A 19409-nucleotide genomic window follows, 5' to 3' on the forward strand; every position below is an offset into this window, starting at 1 on the left:
AGTCAAGCTCTGTCTTTTTTCTTCTGCTGCAACATCCTGTTAGATTCACCTTGACTTTTCTGCGTTCTTCTATAAGGTTCCAGGATGTGTGACTTAGCCATTCTGCACGCTGTTGTGGGTCTGCCTTGATCGTATCGTCACAGATCTTCTGTAACTCTTTTTTAAGTTTAGCCCATATATGGCTTGTATTGCGTATTGGGTTTGTAGTATCTATGCGAATATTGTTTATTTTGTCAACAACCCTTGTTCTAATGGATTCGGTCTTTAGTTTGGTAGGGTCGTATCTCTTAGCTTGTTGAGCGCGCTTTCTGGTATTCGGGAAGAGTTTGATACAAAGCTCTGCGATAATTAGGTGATGGTCGCTTCCTATATCTGCGCTGCGTTTATTACGTACGTCGCGAACAATATTAAAATACTTTCTTGACACGCAAATGTGGTCGATTTGAGTTTCTACATTCTTCGTTGGTGAAACCCACGTAACTTTGTGATTTAATTTGTGTGGGAATATTTACTAATTTAAAATAAATTATTTCGCTACTTTTAGGTACCGGAATCTTGTCCATCGACATCAGATGCAGCACAGCAACAATCATATGCTCAAGTTGCTTCAACACGGTCATCGTGCTACCATTGTGCTGCTTCTTCTTCGAAAAAGCGACGTAAAACTCGTTATAACTGCAGCAAATGTAATCGTCCCATATGTCTTAATGAACATTCCATGCAACTATATAGTTGTAAACCCAATTGCTCTTCGTAATTAATACTAATCCGTTCAAATAAATAAATAAAATTATTTTTAAAACCGTATTTCTTACACTATTTGTATGGGTCTGGGCAGACCCTTATGATGCACTTACCGCATCATAAGGCATCGAACATCGGAGGGTTAAAAACACAACTGCACTCTAAAAAGTAAACATCAACAATCCAAAAAAGCGAGCAAAACGCTTTGAAACTGTTTTCTCGCACTCATCGGCTTTGCTCTCTGCTCTTGTCGGCGCTCACTGTGTTATACACAAGCTTATTTGTATTGACTTGTATGTAATCAGTTTTATCGCACTGACAATCTTTATCGCACTGACAATCTCGGCTCGGCTTTCAGCGTTCACTCTGGTCGCACCCTAAAGCTTTCGATAAAGTATGTCATGCTGGCCTGCTGTGGAAAATAAAGAATGTACTGCCAACAAAATGTTTTAATATCTTAAAAACCTACCTGTCTGAGCGCTATTTTCGCGTCAGGTACGAGGATGAGTTCTCTGAACTGAAAGAGATAAAAGCTGGTGTGCCGCAAGGAAGTGTGCTTGGACCTCTTCTCTATCTACTTTTCACTCACGACCTGCCAAACAGCAGAAATTGCTTTATAGCAACATTTGCTGATGATACTGCAATATTAACCGTCGGAAAGACAGAAATAGAGTCTACTACACAACTGCAGCTTGCTATCAATAAAATATACAATTGGACAGATAAATGGCACATTAAACTGAACGAAACAAAGTTTGTACACATCAACTTTACAAACAGCATTAAAGTACCATACTCTAATACAGCAAAGTATCTAGGTATGACGCTCGACACGAAACTTAGATGGAGTGCGGACGTGAAAAAGAAAAGAGAAGAACTGGACCTAAAATTCCAAAATATGCATTGGCTAATGGGTAAGCAATCAGCGTTATCCGCACCCAACAAGATACTGCTTTACAAACAAATTCTCAAACCTATCTGGACCTATGGGATTCAGTTATGGGGTTGCACCAGCTATAGTAACACAGCGCATATACAAAGATTTCAGACTAAGGCACTCAAGCATGCAGTTTGTGCTCCATGGTACATTAGGACGCAAGATCTAGAACGTGACCTCAATATTGATTCGGTTACGGCAACCATAAAGAAATTTGCAAAGTCGCACGCAGAGCGACTAAGCAAGCATGTGAACAATGAAGCCTTGATTCTTAACGATAATACAAAATGGAAACGAAGGTCAAACGTAAAAAACCTCTAGATTTAAACTAATTAATAAATAAAAATCAGTTAAAAATATGAATTGTATTTTGCTGAGGATTAACTCAAATTATTTGTTGTAACAAAACTCCACAAAAATTGCTCGTTAGTATATATATTGTATGCAATGTTATACTAGTTGCAATGAAAATACTAATAATAAAAAAAAACTTGATGCCTTTTAGAAGCATAGGCGCTACGAAGCAGCTCAAGACCTACTACTTCTGTTCACATAATATATTATATTTAATTTTTTTGTTCAGAATATCCCTGCTGGGAATGCACTGCATAGTTGCACTCACTAGCCACACAAAATTTGAATCAAGTGCCTGCTTGTGCGCTTACTCATTTCCCACTGCACTCGAATGCGCTCAAAGCCAAAGTCAGAACCTAGGCCTACTGGTCGATTTCTTTGCTTTCAACACACGCCACGGTCCTCCCGAAACGCACACATTCCGTTGTTCTATTTGCAAACTGCTTGACCGCAAACTCAATTGACTGCAATAAATAGTTGTTGCCTAGTTCGCCTCCGCTTACTTCCCTTGTCTGCTGTGCATACAAATTCAATTGCAAGCTTGTTGTTGTTTACTCAATTGTAGTCTGTGCCTGCTGCAAGCGGACGCTCAGCCAAACAAGTGTATCTAAATTTTTCTAATGCCTCCGCGCCCATTCGAACCAGGAAGTACTTCTGGAGATGACGCCAATTGGCGCTCGGCTGCTCGCTGGCCGGAATTTGCATTTTTGATTTTGCTTGGGTCACGATTTTCCAGACAATTCTTCACTGACTCAGATAAAAGTGTGTATCTTGTGTGTGCATGTGTATGTGGGCAAGTGCATGAATGTTTCTTATTAGTCATAGTATTGTTGTTTTCTTAAAGGAGTCTGCTTTTGACATAGATATTTTGATTGAGGCCTAGTTGTGTTAAGGAAAAAATAAGTGCACGGCATACATTAGAATGTAAATATATAAGTGCCAAGTATGTACAGATATTTTCTCCTTGGTATCGAAATTTGTATGGCGGGAAATTTTCGTAACAATAAATACGATTTAATTAGCAGTATTTGAGTGTTTCAGTGTAATTCAGTAGAATAAGCAGTCCTTTAGCCGAGCAATTTTGGACCTTTCTTTGAAGTTAGACTATTTTGGATAACAGTAAAATTTAACCATGAAGATACCTGCAAAATTTCCAATTAGTTCACACAACAGTACCTAAGTAAGCCATCCGCATCCAAGAACAATTGGAGGTGTTAGGTTTAGCGCACTCGACAGGGCTCGATAATGGCGTCCGGCAATGACATCGCTGACTTTTGTGTCAAAGTGAACGTTTATATCGCCAGATTTTCTTGTTTTTTTTACTGCGTGAAATCTCCAGCTTTCCGCCACTAAATACACAACGCCCTCTCTTTAACACCTGAGCCTTGCTGCCGACTTTTCAAGCGGTTGGGTGGTCGGTACTAATTACGCTGCCCTCTGGTCGCCTGGCACTAGTGACTCGCAGTGGATAAATCCCTAAATACTGCTACCACGGGATGCCTCCTGATATCTTCTAAGCAACACTTTCACAACAATGCTTCCATACTCCCGGTCAATGAGAGTAGTAAAATGTTCAGCAAGGTTTTTACCGTACAAATCACATCGGCAGACATTTTCTAGGGTCTAAGCCACGTCGCAGGTGAGTCAGTAGTTAGCTACACCCACGAGATCCAAAACCAAACACAACTGCAACTATTGGACCGGATAGTATATAGACAGGCATTAAACAACACCCATCGGGAGACATTCACCCGCTTCTTAAACTCCCGGCCCCCGAATGCAGTTATCGGAGTCCAACCACCCCCCGCCAGCTGCCTCGTGAGACCCGCGTCACTTTCGGTCAATTCCGGTCTGGATATTGTAGTAGGTTAAACTTCAACCTATCGACGATTGAAATTAAAGGTATTCTCAAAATACTGAGGGTACACCGCACGTTACTAATCCCTATTCACAAACCCTCTTAAACCCACTCAACTAATACCCCTCCTCCTCAGCACCCAACCTGTCGAAACAGCACTTTCCTGGGCCTACCGTCAGATGTATTAAACGATGATGATCGGTGACTAGACCGCACTGGGAGGGCCTACTGAACTGCTACAACAACAACCACTTTGATGGAAATGTTTTCGAGGCGCTCGAGCAGAATAGAGAATTGTAACCTTTTAATGGTATCATATTTTTCGCTATAAGACCAACTGGATACGGATTCTAATGCCTCAGCTCTTGTTTAAGCAAAAAATCTATTTTCCTGAATTATTTATTTCTCATATCGGCTTCAGATTATTTTTTTTTCAAATCAAAATCTAGTTTCTATAAAGCCCTGCTAAACACATAAGTAAGCATGCATTCATTCGAAGTGGTGCCACTGTACTCTTATCTCTTGGCTGCGCAGCTACCCGTTTAGAATTTCTCATAAAGGCCTAAAAGTAGGCAATAAAACACATACACAAGGTGATTCATGGAAATTAAAGGCTTAATCCCACAGGAAATGCAGGGCAGATCGAAATACACACACACACACACAAATAGTAACTGAATAAAAAAACGAAAAATTACATATTGCTAATTATACCAAATAATAACGAAATACCAAGCAACAACAAATTTTGGTAGCGAAATTCATTTGTATAATCAATGTAAACCACAACATAAACAGCTGCCGCCGCCGCCAGCGTCATACGAACGCACCAAAATGACATTCACTTAAATCGGTAATAACTGGCAGCATGACAATAATGACACAAACAACTACAATAAAAGTAACAATAACAAGAATTATCATTAACAACACACAACTTCTGCGCTATGAGCGAAAACAAATTCACACAGAGAGCCAGCTTCCGTTAAATGACAGCCACCTCATACATACATACACTTGTGTAGTTGTATTGTATTTCGGTCCCGCTTCATGCAAATTCACATTTACCACAAAATGTGTGTTTATTAATTAAGCGCATTTATTTCCATTAAAACATTTTAATTGAGCATAAAAATTGCCAACAACAAAAGGACACGAGTCTATGCTGCTGCCAAATGAACGCTGACAAAAAACTCTACTTGCAGCGCAGAAACAGAAAGCACAAAAGTGGTAGCAATAAAGGTGGAAATGGTGGTGTGGCAATGTGGCGTCGCTTGGCGAGCAAGGTAACGGTTTCTGGCAATTCAAAGATAGGGCGATACACTTCAAGAATTCATCGCTGAAAAAGATTTTGACAAATTGCATGCTATGAAGAATAAATAAGTAGGTAAGTAAATAAGCAGCCTTTGCCTTGCTCTTAAAACCAGTATGCAGGGTATGTGGAAAGGACTTGAACTTGATCTCTCGGAGTATCGAAGAAGCCATGACCAGGAGAAGTTATGTGCGTTGCTAAAAAAAATCTGGGAAAAAAATATTTTCCACAGACTCAACCGAAATGACTAAAGAAGTGGGAGCTGGTGTAATAAAATCTGCAATACAACTACATCGATCTACAGGTTTCCGACTAATATAGTAAAGTACTTTTGAAGTTGACATCAACGCTGCAAGCGTCGCCAGCTGAACTAAGGCCGTGGGGATGTCTTCATTGGTAGCCAGGCAGCTTTTAGGGCAGACCTATGTAGTCATTTTTGCGGTCTACTCCCATTCAGTCAAAATAACACATTTAACACTTCTCTTGGTAGGAATACTACAAACACAACAAAAACCAATTCGCTTTGCATACAGAAAAGAAAAACCAGACTAACTTTGCGCTAACAGATGGGGAACGAAACAGTGACGGCCGATGTGCTGGGCAAAACCGCGGCTCAAATGAGTTTATACATACGTATTTCTTTTAACTTTTTCTTAAATAAAAGAACTGAGTTGAGCGTACCATTTTTATGGAAGGCGAATTATTTGTACGAAGTTTCCTTTCATTACTCATTTAAATAACACAAAAAATACCAATTTTTTCCTGCTACAAGGATGCGGAAAATCTATATATATATAAATGAAATGATGTTCGTTTGCACGCATTTTTTTGGGCCGATAAGAGGCCATTTTTATTCGTTCTTTTTTCATATTATAGGGATCCACTAAGGGAAGGCTTTTAGCAAAAAAAAATTTTTTTCAATATTTTCTTCATATAAAAAAAAGAAAAAATCAAAATATTGTACAAATTGTGTTTTTAGTGAAAATTGCCGCAGAACTTGCTCGATTCTTAGATTAAGTTTCGAATTAACATTCATTTTATATGTACCTTCTGCTCAAATATGAACGAGACGTTATCAATAAAACGGTCCGCGGATGACATATGGCAAAAATAAATTTTTTGTGTTTTGGTAGGACTGTTATAAGCTTACATGACAAATTTCAGAGTGATATGTCACATAGTTTGTTTTCTGTGCTACTGTAAACAAGTCAAGCTCGAGTGTGTTCTTCGAATTTAACGATGAAAATTCAAGTTGAACAAAGAATTTGTTTGAAATTTTGTTGGAATAACAAAAATGTTGCAGGCAACCTATGGGGACTCTGCTCTATCGCGTGCACGTGTTTTCCAGTGGTACAAATCGTTCAAAGGGGGCCATACATCGGTTGAAAACTTGCCTCATGAACGTCGTCCAGCAACATCAGTAAACGACGAAAACATCGGAAAAGTAAAGGAAATTGTGCTTGAAAATCAGACAAATCGCAAAATCGGTTAACGCTGAATATTATTTAGACATTTTAAAGCGTTTGCGCGAGAACATTCGTCTTAAAAGGAAGGAATTGTGGGACAACAAGTCATGGTTCTTGCATCACGATAATGCACCAGCTCACACATCACGTCTTGTTCGCGATTATTTGACCAAAAATAATGTTAATATCGTTCCGCAAGCACCGAATTCGCCTGATATGGCTCCATGTGACTTTTTCCTGTTTCCCAAGCTCAAGTTGCCGCTCCGTGGAAAACATTTTGAGACAATTGAAGTCATAAAAGAGAATTCGAAGAACACACTCGAGCTTGACTTGTTTACAGTAGCACAGAAAACAAACTATGTGACATATCACGCTGAAATTTGCCATGTAAGCTTATAACAGTCATACCAAAAAACAAAAAATTGATTTTTGCCATATGTCAACCGCGGACCGTTTTATTGATAACGTCTCGTTCATATTTGAGCAGAAGGTAGAACTTTTTTTGAATAAATATGCGAATTTTTCGTTATTGTGAAACGATTTGTGTCGTGTTGCTAAGTTGCAAATTTTTGTCGACGGCGCGTAAACATAAACAACAACATGTTGTGATACAATCATGAATAATGTTAGCCATAAAACTGGTGGATTGTTTTTCTTGGATGCTCCTGGGGAAACAGGAAAGACCCTTTTGATTTCATTGATATTAGCAACAATTCGATCAGATAATAACGTTGCATTGGCACTCGCTTCTTCCGGAATTGCGGCTACATTACTGGAAGGCGGTCGCACAGCACATTCTGCATTAAAGTTGCCTTTGCATATGCAGGTAAATGAAGCACCAACATGTAATATTTCGAAAACATCTGGAACGGTAAAAGTTCTTAAAGTATGTAAGCTCATCGTATGGGACGAGTGTACTATGGCACACAAGAAACCATTGGAAGCACTTGATAGAACTTTGAAAGATCTACGAGGAAGCCAAACAGTCTTTGGAGGTGCCATGATTTTATTGACTGGAGATTTCAGGCAAACATTACCTGTGATCCCAAAATCTACGGCAGCAGATGAAATCAATGCATGCTTTATGTAGGAATGATTACATTACCTAACAATTTCTGCACTTTTGCACAGTCTAAAGAGGCATTGATAAAGAGTGTATTTCCAAACATAGTACAACATTACAAAAACCATGATTGGCTCAGCGAAAGAGCAATTTTAGCTGGGAAAAATAAGGACGCCAGTGATATAAATGTAGCTATTTTGGATCAAATACCTGGTGACATAGTTGCATATAAGTAAGTCAATGGACAGTATTACTGATCAAGATGATGTCGTAACTTATCCAACTGAATTCTTAAACTCGATTTGCCAGGCCTACCACATCATAATTTACGATTAAAAATTGGAGCACCGATTATTATGCTGCGCAACATTCGCTGTGAAGAAGCTAATGGGTAACGTTATTGAAGCAACAATTTCGAAAAAAAAGTACAAACGAGAAGACGTTTTGATACCCAGAATTCCACTGATTCCGAGGGATTTACCATTCGAGTTCAAACGTTTGCAGTTCCCTTTTCGCCTTGCCTTCGCTATGACAATTAATAAGGCGCAAGGACAGTCTCTACAAATGTGCGGTATTAATTTAGAATACCCAATTTTTTCTCATGGACAATTGTATGTAGATTGCTCACGAGTAGGCAAACCATCGTCATTATTCATTTAAAGTGTTACAATAAAGTTCGAATGAAATTGTATCAAAGAATTTGCTTTGTTTCGTATTAATTTTATTCTCTTTCAGCAAATCATTGAATTTATCGCCTAGCGAAGCGGGCGAGGGTACGTTAGTTAATTATAAAATTGTATTTTTAAATAACTTTCTTACTAAGTAAAAAAACGATATTGAGTGGTGGAAATCCTTATTTTCTCTTATTTTCTTACTGCTCTCCATTGCTTGTCTGTTTGTATGCTGCAACATACGACGCCATTTGCAAACATTATAAATCCTCCGATGGGGTGATAAATTTTGCGCCTCATTTTATTGCTGCCCAGGCTAGATTGCAAGCTATTTTTGGTTATTTTTTTGGATTATCTAATATCGTTTATCAGGGTAAGACTGAGACTTCTTCTTCTTGATTGGCGCGTTAACTGCTTAAGCAATTTTGGCCGTATTTAGCAAATCCCGCCAGTCGTGGCTTTCTCGTGATAACCATTGCCGGTTGTACGCACCAAGTGAAGTCAAGTCCTTCTCCATCTGATCTTTCCAACGTAGAGAAGGTCTTCCATTTCCTCTGCTACCACCAGCTGGTACCGCAGCAAATACTTTCAGAGTCGGAGCGTCTATATCCATTCGGATCCAATGAAACCACTGGACCTTTATTCGCTGCACTATAGCTAAGCCGTCATAAAGCTATACAGTTCAGTTTTAAATAGCCTACGATACTCGCTGTTGCTAACGCACAAAGCTCCAAACAACTTCCGCAGAATCTTTCTCTCAAACACTTCATGGGAAGCCTTATCTGATGGTGTCATCGTCCAAGCTGCTGCGCCATACGTTAGAACAGGCATAATGAGAACATTATAATGTGTGAGTTTTGTTCTTTTAGCTATGCCCACGTGATCAGGGTCGGGTATCTTCGCATTCTCTGTGACATGCGCAGTTTTCAAACCCAGCCTAGTGAAATGAGAAATCTGCTTGGTAACGAAGGTGGTTCTAAAGATATCCTAGAAAAGCTTCGGTGCCCACTTACAGATCAGAGGATTAGCAATTTCCATAAGATTTGCAGTTTACAGTTCCGTACACCCTCTGGGCAGACTAGAGGCTAATGAGACTATTGGCTAGTCTAGTTAACCTCACCTAACTGAAATCCTGGAGCAGGATAAATAATTTGCAACGTAGACAAAATATCCATTTCTCACAGTGTAACAGCTTCATCATTACTCATGAAAGCAATCCTTTCCTGTTCTTTCTCTCTCTCTCTCTCTCTCTCTCTCTCTATCCTTGCTAACTCTCTCTCGCCATGCGCTTACTACATATTAAATTAACCTGTTTGCGACTTTACTTGGAGTGGCAGGTGGTTTTGGTATTTCGGTAGATGGGGTAGATTTATTTTTGTATTTATGAGTATAACGGTAACGGCGCTCATAATAATTAATATTACCTATTTTAATGGATTTTATGCTCATTTATTTTGGTTTTACCTATTTGATATTAAATATCTACGTCGAAATTCAGCGAGGCGAAAGAGGCGACTGCCTGCAGCTACTCGATGCGCGTTAAGGTACGGACACCGAACAAATCATGAAATTGTAGAAAAATATGAAAATTCTATTTTGAATGGGTATGCAGGACGAAATTGATATGCCTCCATAGATTTAATTAGAATTAAATAAAATGATTTTATATTTTCTGCTCGGATGTTAATTAACTGGGCTTTAATTATCAGCCACTGACTTTTAAAAAATTGAATTAAGCTGCCTGTGGAGTTAGGCGTAATCTGAACATTATTAGAAAAAGTTGTATAGAAAAGCTCACTAGTTTAAGATAAAATAAATCCATATACATATGCTTTACCTTTAAAAGTGCATGTAACAATTTAGTGTAATTTAAATACCAAACGTATTTTATCAACATAATTCACAACTGCGTATTCACATTTACACTTTTTACTTATATCAACATTTTTGCTCTTTCAAATACTTTTGGCACTCTCAATTAATCTTTTGCAAAGTTTATATATACCGAAGTTTAACCCAATCCAAAACTTTTCCAGCTTCATTTGGAATCATTATTTTTGGCTATTCTTAAATGTTCATCAGGGGAGCAATTAAAACATTTGTGAATGGCTTTGGTGTGGCATCAGCTTCCTGCTCCTCCCATCCGCCAAGTGGGTATTATTTTAATATGAGCGATGATGATACAGACATTTGCATTGCTGCCAGGAAGGGTTGCTGACAAAACAGATAAACTTTTTGTGCTGTACAAGCATGTACATACATACGTACACACACATATATAAGGCATTAAATTGTATGAGCATAACTCGTCTCTATACTTATTATGTTGCGAACGCTGTATGTAAAATAATTTTCTTACAATGTACAGTGACTCTAATGCCTAATCGAATAAATACATCATAAGGAATTATATGTACATACATATGTGTGTGTATACATATATATAATTTATAAAATATTTTTATTTCTTTATTTTAGAGATTTTTTATTATTTGGACCATAAATAGATCAAGAATGAGTGAGTGAAATTTGTTTGGAATATGCGTCAAATTCCTTAAAACCACTTCTAACTCCTTACAACTACTCAAAAAACCTTGAAAAAGTCATTTCTTGCTGTAATGAAAACGTGTCTGTGTGGCTTAATAACTCGAGTTAACTACGGATATATTTTTCCTCTTCTTCGATTCATCAAACGTTTTACGACTTGAGCCGCAACAAAAAATTTCTCCAGCTACACTTTCCTTAGCAAAGTTGCGTCAGTGCAGTTAAGATCTCTTGGTCTCTTCGTACTTCAATATTTTTCGCCTAACTTTCATTGTTTGTTATTCGCTGCTTTTATTTCTAAGAGGCGGAAAAGCACCGTATGAACATCAATAAAAAAATAACCATTGGCTCACAGGGCCTAAGTGTGTGTGAGTCCGATAAAAGCAGGAAAGCAGTCACAATTACTTAACCCAATGTACCATTAGTTGATCTTTTATCAGCGCTGAATAACTTTAGTAATGTTGACTTCCAATGTCTCAATCGAAACTGGTTTATCCGCAAAGCATTTAGACTTGACATATCCCCTCAAATAAAAGTCCAAAGATGTAATATCACACGATTTTGGTGGCCAATCCACTGGTGCGAGACGAGAGATAAAATGCTCACCGAAACTATGACGCAGTAAGTCCATTGTTTCACGGGATATATGGCAAGTAAAGTTGTTTATCATGGCATCAAAAAGTTGCCTATCATGGTGCGACAGTGTTCGCCATTCACTGTAACATTGGCGCCAACCTCGTCTTTGAAGAAATATGGGCCGATGATTCCTTCAGCCCATAGGCCGCACTCAACGGTTGTTTTCAAAGGATATATGGGCTGTTCTTGAATAGCTTCGGGTTGGTCTTATTAACGTAGCCATTAAGCCAAAAATGGTCCTCGTCGCTGTACACCATAAGGTGGCCTGAGCGCGATGAATACTTTTCACAGAGCGTCCATATTCGTAATTGTATTTGATTTGTAAACGTTGTTTAGGCGTAAGTGTTTCGACAATGAAATGTTTATGAATACTGAACAAAATTATGTATTTAGTTTCGCAGTAGTTACGCGCGATCTGTCAAAAAGTCCTATTGGAAAAAGTACCTCCAATCTGATCACCCTTTATAACACTTGCGGTTTATCATTCTATTTACTTTGGCAAGCCTAGCTTGTATAAAAAGATCCATAAGAGATACATATTGTAGAATAATTCTATCGAATGCTCTTAGTGCTATCTACAGGTAACCTCAATGGAACTCATTCTGATCAGCACAGGCTTTCATGATCTAAACTGAATATCTGACTCTGCTTGTCTTACAGTTATATTTTGATTAACAGGGACTGTTAAGACCTCCTCATTCATATTTTTTTCCCAAATAGTTTTCTCAGGGCATATTTCTTTCCACGGAACTTTCAGCCCCAGGCACAATTTTTTTTCTTATCCATAGAGCACAAATCTGGTCCAGTTGTAATCTGCAAATTCAGCAGAATTTTTCTACGAATTTTGAAAAACTTGAAGAGTTGTGAGTTAACTTTCTCTGCTTAGTTTCTTTAGTTACAGTAAGTATTCTCTCTCTCTCTCTCTCTCTCTCTCTCTGTGTGTATGTTCCTATGTGACTATTTTGTCGTTTATGCCACTTTAGTTTTGACGCTCTCCATTCACTTTGCTTTGGTTGACGCATTTAAACTTTTTATGCTTTTATTTATTTATTTCGCATTTTTCTGCTTCACAGTTTTATTGTTTTACTTACTGTGCATAGTGTTGTTGTAAACGGCGTTTATTTTATTTTATGATTTCTTATGCACGCAACGCGGCAAAGTGCTGCAGAAACAACAACAGCACAATTCACCATAATTTGGCAGCTTGTTGAGATACGAGTTTGGGTGCATTTCGCGGCTTCCCTCCCTCCACTAAGCAGACTCCATTTTCAATACGTTCGTTCATTCATTACTGCCAAGCGGCGCGCCGCATTTCCATTTATCACGCCCGAGCGAGTAGCGCACTTTACGGTACAGTGGTGGTGCTCATACCTCTTTTCAAAGCTTTTGTTGTTAGTTCGCTGCTGTCCATCTGAAATGAGAGATGTGTTGGAATTATGTTATTAAGTGTTACAATAAAAGCGCCGAAATATTGGACCATTAAGCTGGTTTGTAGTAGACGCGTAATGTACAGACACAGCAATGTGCAAATATAAACAATTTACAGGGTGCCTATTACAAAGTAGTTGCAATTCAATCTACATACGTACATAATTCTATTAATCTTCCTTCTTTTAAATTACAGCAAATTTTTTAATTTTGTATTTTTTTCTGCATATTCCTTAGCACCCTGTATCTATATGTTGAATAAAAACCATCATACATACTTACAAGTTCCAAATTGCATGCGTTCAATCGCAGCAGAAATATCGGTCAATGACTTATGAATGAAATAACAGTAAAAGATAAATAGGAAGGGGAAAGAGAAATAGTGAGCTAAAAACAATATATTTAACCATAAAATATGTGTGTTGAATTGCAAATCCATTTATTATTGTGAAACAATGATTTAACGCCGAATTTGCCGATTGAATGGAGTGAACTAAGAGTGTGTAGAGAAAGGTGGGATGAGTGATATATATGATGTTCGCGATATCTTTATCCATAAGGTACAAAGCATAAAACTGCAACACACAATACTATATATCTTCTACTTCTTAAGTGATTATGGCCGAGTTTAACAAAGCGCGCCAGTCGTTTCTCTCTCGTACTAACTGGCATCAATTGGACACACCAAGTGAAGCCAATCCCTTCTCCACCTGATCTTTCCAACGTAGAGGAGGCCTTCGTCTTCCGGAGAGTTTGTATCCATTCGAAATTCGAATATACAATACGTGTATTTGTTTTTATATTTGATGTAATGCTGAGAGCAGTGTATTTAGATACCTCACTGCATTTCATCGTGAAAGCATGATGGCTGGGGAGAGTCTATTATGTTGCTATTGTTGGTGTGTGTAAGTGTTTTAGAATTTTTTGTTGCTCTTGTTGTTTTTAGTCTTCTTATCAGATGCCTTGGAGTATATTTGGAGAGAAGTTTAATAGTAAGGGACATTACAAAGGTCGATGAGAGTGGTTCAGCTGCATAAGATGTTATCTGATAGGATTGTGCTCTTTGGTTGTTGGTTTGGTAACTTAGTGGAAAATTTGGTTGTCTCACCTTGATTATTTTTAACCATTGATATTTGTGGCTGTTTGGCCGAGCTCCTCCACCTATTTGTGGTGTGCGTCTGTATATCCCAGTTTTGAGCCGACCCCGTACGCCAATGTTTTTCATGAGAAGCTTTTTTATGGTAGAAATACGTTCGGAGGTTTGCCATTGACTACCAGGAGACGACTGCTTTAGAAAAACTCTTTCTATTATAATACTTTTTTGTTTTTTTTATAACTTACTTTATTTGCAATCTATCTACTATAAGACATTCAGCAAATTAGATCTTATAAGATAATGGCGGCGGTAGTTTTGCTTTTGTGCAAATCTACATAGAAATTACAACAGCTTGTTAAGTTGTACAGTTCGTTCTTAAATTATTAAAATTCATTAGTACTTCAAGATTGCTTAAATTCATTGTTTGTTAATATTATCACTTAAGATTAACTTACTTAAAGTTTATAGGTTGAGTAGATTCATACTAGAGGAATGGCAAGTCTAAGATATGATTGCGTTTTAACCGTATAGTTTCATTGGTTGTGTCTAATAAATAAATAGCAGCTGGATTTATGTGATTAGATAATCGTTTCAGATATCTAGTACTATATTTTCGAATTTCATTCTTTATAAAAGGAATACCTAAGTCGTTATGAATAGATTCATTGGTAATAAACCAAGGGGCATTAACAAGGCTTCGTAATGTTTTTGATTGGTAACGTTGCAAGATCTCCACATTGGAGTTGCTAGCAGTTCCCCAAAGCTGTATTCCGTAGGTCCAAATGGGCTTCAGAATAGCTTTGTAGATCCGTATTTTGTTTTCTAGACTAAGTCGAGAGTTACGGACAAGCAGCCAGTGCATACGTGTAGTTTTAATTTTTAGTTGTTGTTGCTCAGCCTGAATGTGACTTTTCCACGTGAGGCGTCGATTAAGATGCATCTCTAAATATTTGACTCTGTCACTAGTGGGAATTTGTTTATTATTTAAAAATACAGCAGGGCATTGCTCCACTGTATATCCCAGTTTTGAGCCGACTCCGTACACCAAATGTTTTTCATGAGAAGCTTTTTAATGGTAGAAGTACATTCGGAGGTTTGCCATTGCCTGCCGGGAGGCGACTGCTTTAGAAACACTTTTTCTATTATAATATTTGATGTTTTGTGTCCAGGATTTCGAACCCGTGCACTTCCGAATGTTAGTCAGTCCCGCTACGGCGATCGTCTGTTGATTGGTTATTATGGCTAACTGAAATTTTACCACTTAAAAAAGTTAAATAGTTGCATATTAAATATGTTTTTGTGTAGAAACAAATTCCTGGCGGAAATGAACTCAGCACAGACATTTGTTTAGAAACGCTAACTACATTTTTGGAATATATTTCACTTACAACTAGCGATCTTTCTCCATTTTACACTTAGCTATTTAACTGCATTTCCTTCTCTCCTTCCTGTAGTTCCTCTACTCGTGCATGTACAAGTACCTTCAATCTTTTTTAACGCACTCATTTAGTCCTCATTCGCTTTGTGTAATTTTCAATTTCCGAGTTCGGATTTCTTATTTTGCATTTTATTTTTATTACCGTTTCCGCCACACTTTTCAATCCCGTTTAGCAACGAATTCAGAAGAAATTTGCCGCAACGAATCTAATTTGATTGCATGGCACGAATTGCAAACAAATTCAAATTGACGTCGCTACCAACAACACAAAACAAGAAGGTGACCTGTGGCGCGAGTGGTATTGAGCACCACTTAAAAATGGCGGCAAAAATGACGCTGCCAAAGAAAAGCTAAGCACAAACACACATAAAAACATAAATGGAATAAAATAAAAGAAAAATTGCACCAAATGAAGATTCAAATGGCAGAGCAAAGAGTGAAAAATGTAGCGAAATCTAATCGAAGCATCGAAAAATCGCCAACTATTGTAATAACAACAACAACAGCACAATCAGTAGCAAACAGGCAGCAAACAACGATTACAGCAACAATGACAGTTCCAACAAAGCATAAAAAAGTTGTAATGCGCGTCGCTTTGTTGTTAGCCAATCGTTTGACATTTGGCGTTGGCGCGGAGGTGAGACACTTCGAATGTGCGTCTGTGCATAAGCGCTTGAGTGGGGACGAAGACGTTGTTGGCATTGGCCGGCTGCCGCGCGCAAATGTCATAAAAATATGCGACATTTCGCTTTTATTGCTTTTAAAAACTTTATTTCTATCGATAGCGATTTCTTTTCCACTCCACAACTTCGTGTTTATTATTGTTTTTGTGCTTGTAAGGAGCAGCGCTGTATGTGTTGATGTACAAAAAAAAACATATTTTAATTTTTCATTTCTTATTTTACTTGCTTTTATTGCAATTACCACTTTAGAATCGTCTTAATGGAAGGCATTGCCGGAGTAAGCAGGAAATTCGATGAGGTCGAAGGAGATCGGACCGGGCCTTTGCATCTTTTTATGCCACAGAAAGCTTGGCATTTGTTGAGCGAAAAGTTTACGAACTGACGCAATGCCGATGTACACTGTTTGAACTTTCAATTGAGTCGCGTTTGGCAAGGCAGAGCACAAGCACAGTGGGGCAAGAATGGAAAAATATAGATGAATCAAAAAAACGACTACTTTTTAAACTAATGCCTGTATCCTATGTAAGCCTATGCATAGTATTTTGGTTCGCGACAGGCTCAAAGTTGCTAATCAAGGTACAAAAAAGAATGGGGTGCCCAGTCAAGCAATAACTGCTTCCCTTCGTATAAGAAAACGCTATTCAACCAATTCTTATGAAGAGTTTAAATTTTTTGTCTGCTGTCAACGGTGTTTGCGCTCCGAAATGTAGAGAAGACGATGAGAATGAATTAATTCAACTTTTTTATGTTTACAAATATGCTAGTAAGGCCTGATTCATGGTTTACAGGTTTTATTAGATAGGCTCTGGAAGTCAATGGGTTTTGATATAACATATTTTCCGTGATAATGACAGAATGAATCCTTTTGCATATATTACTCTTCCGGCGAAAGTTCAACTATCCGATTTATAGACACAAATACCCGTTAGTACATACTTACATAACGGTTATTTCAAAAGACGCGCGTAGTTTTTATTTTGAAATAAAACATGAAAAAATGTATATTCTTGAAGGCTTCACAATTTTTATTCAAAATACGGCTCTTAACAATTTAATGTAGAAAATGACAACATTTCAGTGCTCAGTAAGAGAACGTCTAGAGGTAAAATCCGCCATACATTCGATTCATGAATGCCTAAATGTCATTGTTGTGAGTTGTTCAGCAACACTTTGCACTACAGCAACAAGATTCTCAACAGAATGTCCAGTTTTTGGTCTGACAGTCCTTTTCTATCATCGAGAGAACCAGTTTCTTCACATTCTTTCACCAACCTTTGAATTGTCGTTTTAGTCGAGTATTTTCACTAAAAAATCACGAAATTTGCGTTGTTGTTCTTAAAGGTCGATCATTTTCTTAATAAGTTTCAATGATTTTAACCCGCTGTTCTATCGCGTAAGATTGAGAACTGTCTACTTTATTGCTGCTGTAGCGCCGCAATCAGATTGAGTGGTTCGGGCCATAAGCTTGACTTATGCTACGTACACTCTAGCATTCTTAAAAACTTTGAGTTCATCCTCATGTTGCAGGTTCTTCCATTCATATTCCTTTAAGAGAGGAGTGAAGTGGGTGTAACATTTGAAGGCAGGGCATTACAAACATGTTTACGGATGGCTCGAGATTCGGCGGATGAGTTGGTAGGGGTGTATTCTGCGAGGAGCTTTCCATCAAGCTCAAATTTAGGCTTCCGAACCACTGTCATGTTTTGCAAGCGGAAGTAGCTTCAATTAAGGAAACAGTGGATTGCTTGCTTGCTTCTGTAATTACTGTAAAAGAGGTACATATCTACTCCGACAGACAATCGGCAATTAGGGGCTTGAGCCCGTTGTTTGTGCGCTTGAAACTAGTCGAGAATGCCTGACTTCTCTCTCGATCGCATCGGAATAATTAGGTTCATTTAGGCTCATTTGGGCTAGCGGTCACAGCGGCATAGAGGAAAATTGCTGCGCTGATGAGCTGGCTAGATAGTGGACCCTAGAGATGGGTTCATCGCAAAATGAGAGGATTGGAGTTCCCTTGAGAACCTGTGGTCTGCTACTGGAAAGATGGGCCTCGCGTCAACTCAGCGAGCGTTGGGCTAGTACGCAAACGTGCAAAGTCGGGAGATCCTTCTGGCCACTTATAGGTCGGAGTTGCTCGAGGGGACTTCTAAGACGAACAAAGCCGCAGCTCTCGAATTTGGTAGGTATCCTTATCAGACATTACCCGTTACGGGTCCATGTGGTGAGGCTTGGGATTGTCTCAAGTCCTTTCTGTTTCTGCAAAAGCTGTCTGGAGGACGAGGTGGAATCATCTCAGACATCTGATGAAAATCATCAGTAGCTTGAAGCGGTTAATACAAACGTTAGTCGCCACTGTTTACATCCTCTAATCCAAAGCCCCTTCTTCCTTTTCTTCCATCTGTCTGGTTCCTTCCCTTCTCCTTTTCCCCTCCCCTCCCCCTGTATGGTATCACAATGCACAAATTATTAAATTTGTCTCCAAGTGGGCCCTCGCAAGGGCAGCCATTTAACGTAAACCTACTCGCAAATGTCAAAGACAACATAAAAAGGGTATCGTCTAGGAATTATTCCCTACTGACATCTAAGCGTCTCTTTTCAAAGACCCTTCATTTGTAAGATAAAAAAGAAAATCGAAACAGATTACGATTTGAAAGGTCAGAAAGTACTGAAAAAAATTCTTGATAATATTTACGTTCAAATATAGAAATGCCACTTGCATGTTTATGTAGTCGTGTGGTGAGCTTAACGCAATCAACTGCTGGCAATTTTCTTTAATTGAAAAAGAAAACTGCAATCAAAATGGCAGAAGAACTATAAAGCAAAGTGAAAAAACACAAACAAAGGTGAAGTGGGGTAAATGTATTCAAGCGGCAGAGGAGCACAGCAATGGAGATGCTTGCCACATCTTGCTTAATAACCATGGAATGCGCCAAGTGTAAGAGCCAATGGAAGAGGTCCATATTGTTACAAATGCAGCCATGGTAATTGAAATTTTATCGAGCCGAATAGTGAACAAACAATGGTCAACAAACGGCAACAACAAAAAAAAAAAAACAAGCTGGGCAACAGCAATTAAACTCAAGGGGGGAAATGAGGAAACGTTTGAAGAAATCTTCGACTGCTGGCGAATAAGCTGATTGGGCGTATTTTACTTAGTTGCATGCAAGGTGGACTTCATA

This window comes from Anastrepha ludens, chromosome 4 (assembly GCF_028408465.1).
Source record: "Anastrepha ludens isolate Willacy chromosome 4, idAnaLude1.1, whole genome shotgun sequence".
Classification (NCBI taxonomy): domain Eukaryota; kingdom Metazoa; phylum Arthropoda; class Insecta; order Diptera; family Tephritidae; genus Anastrepha; species Anastrepha ludens.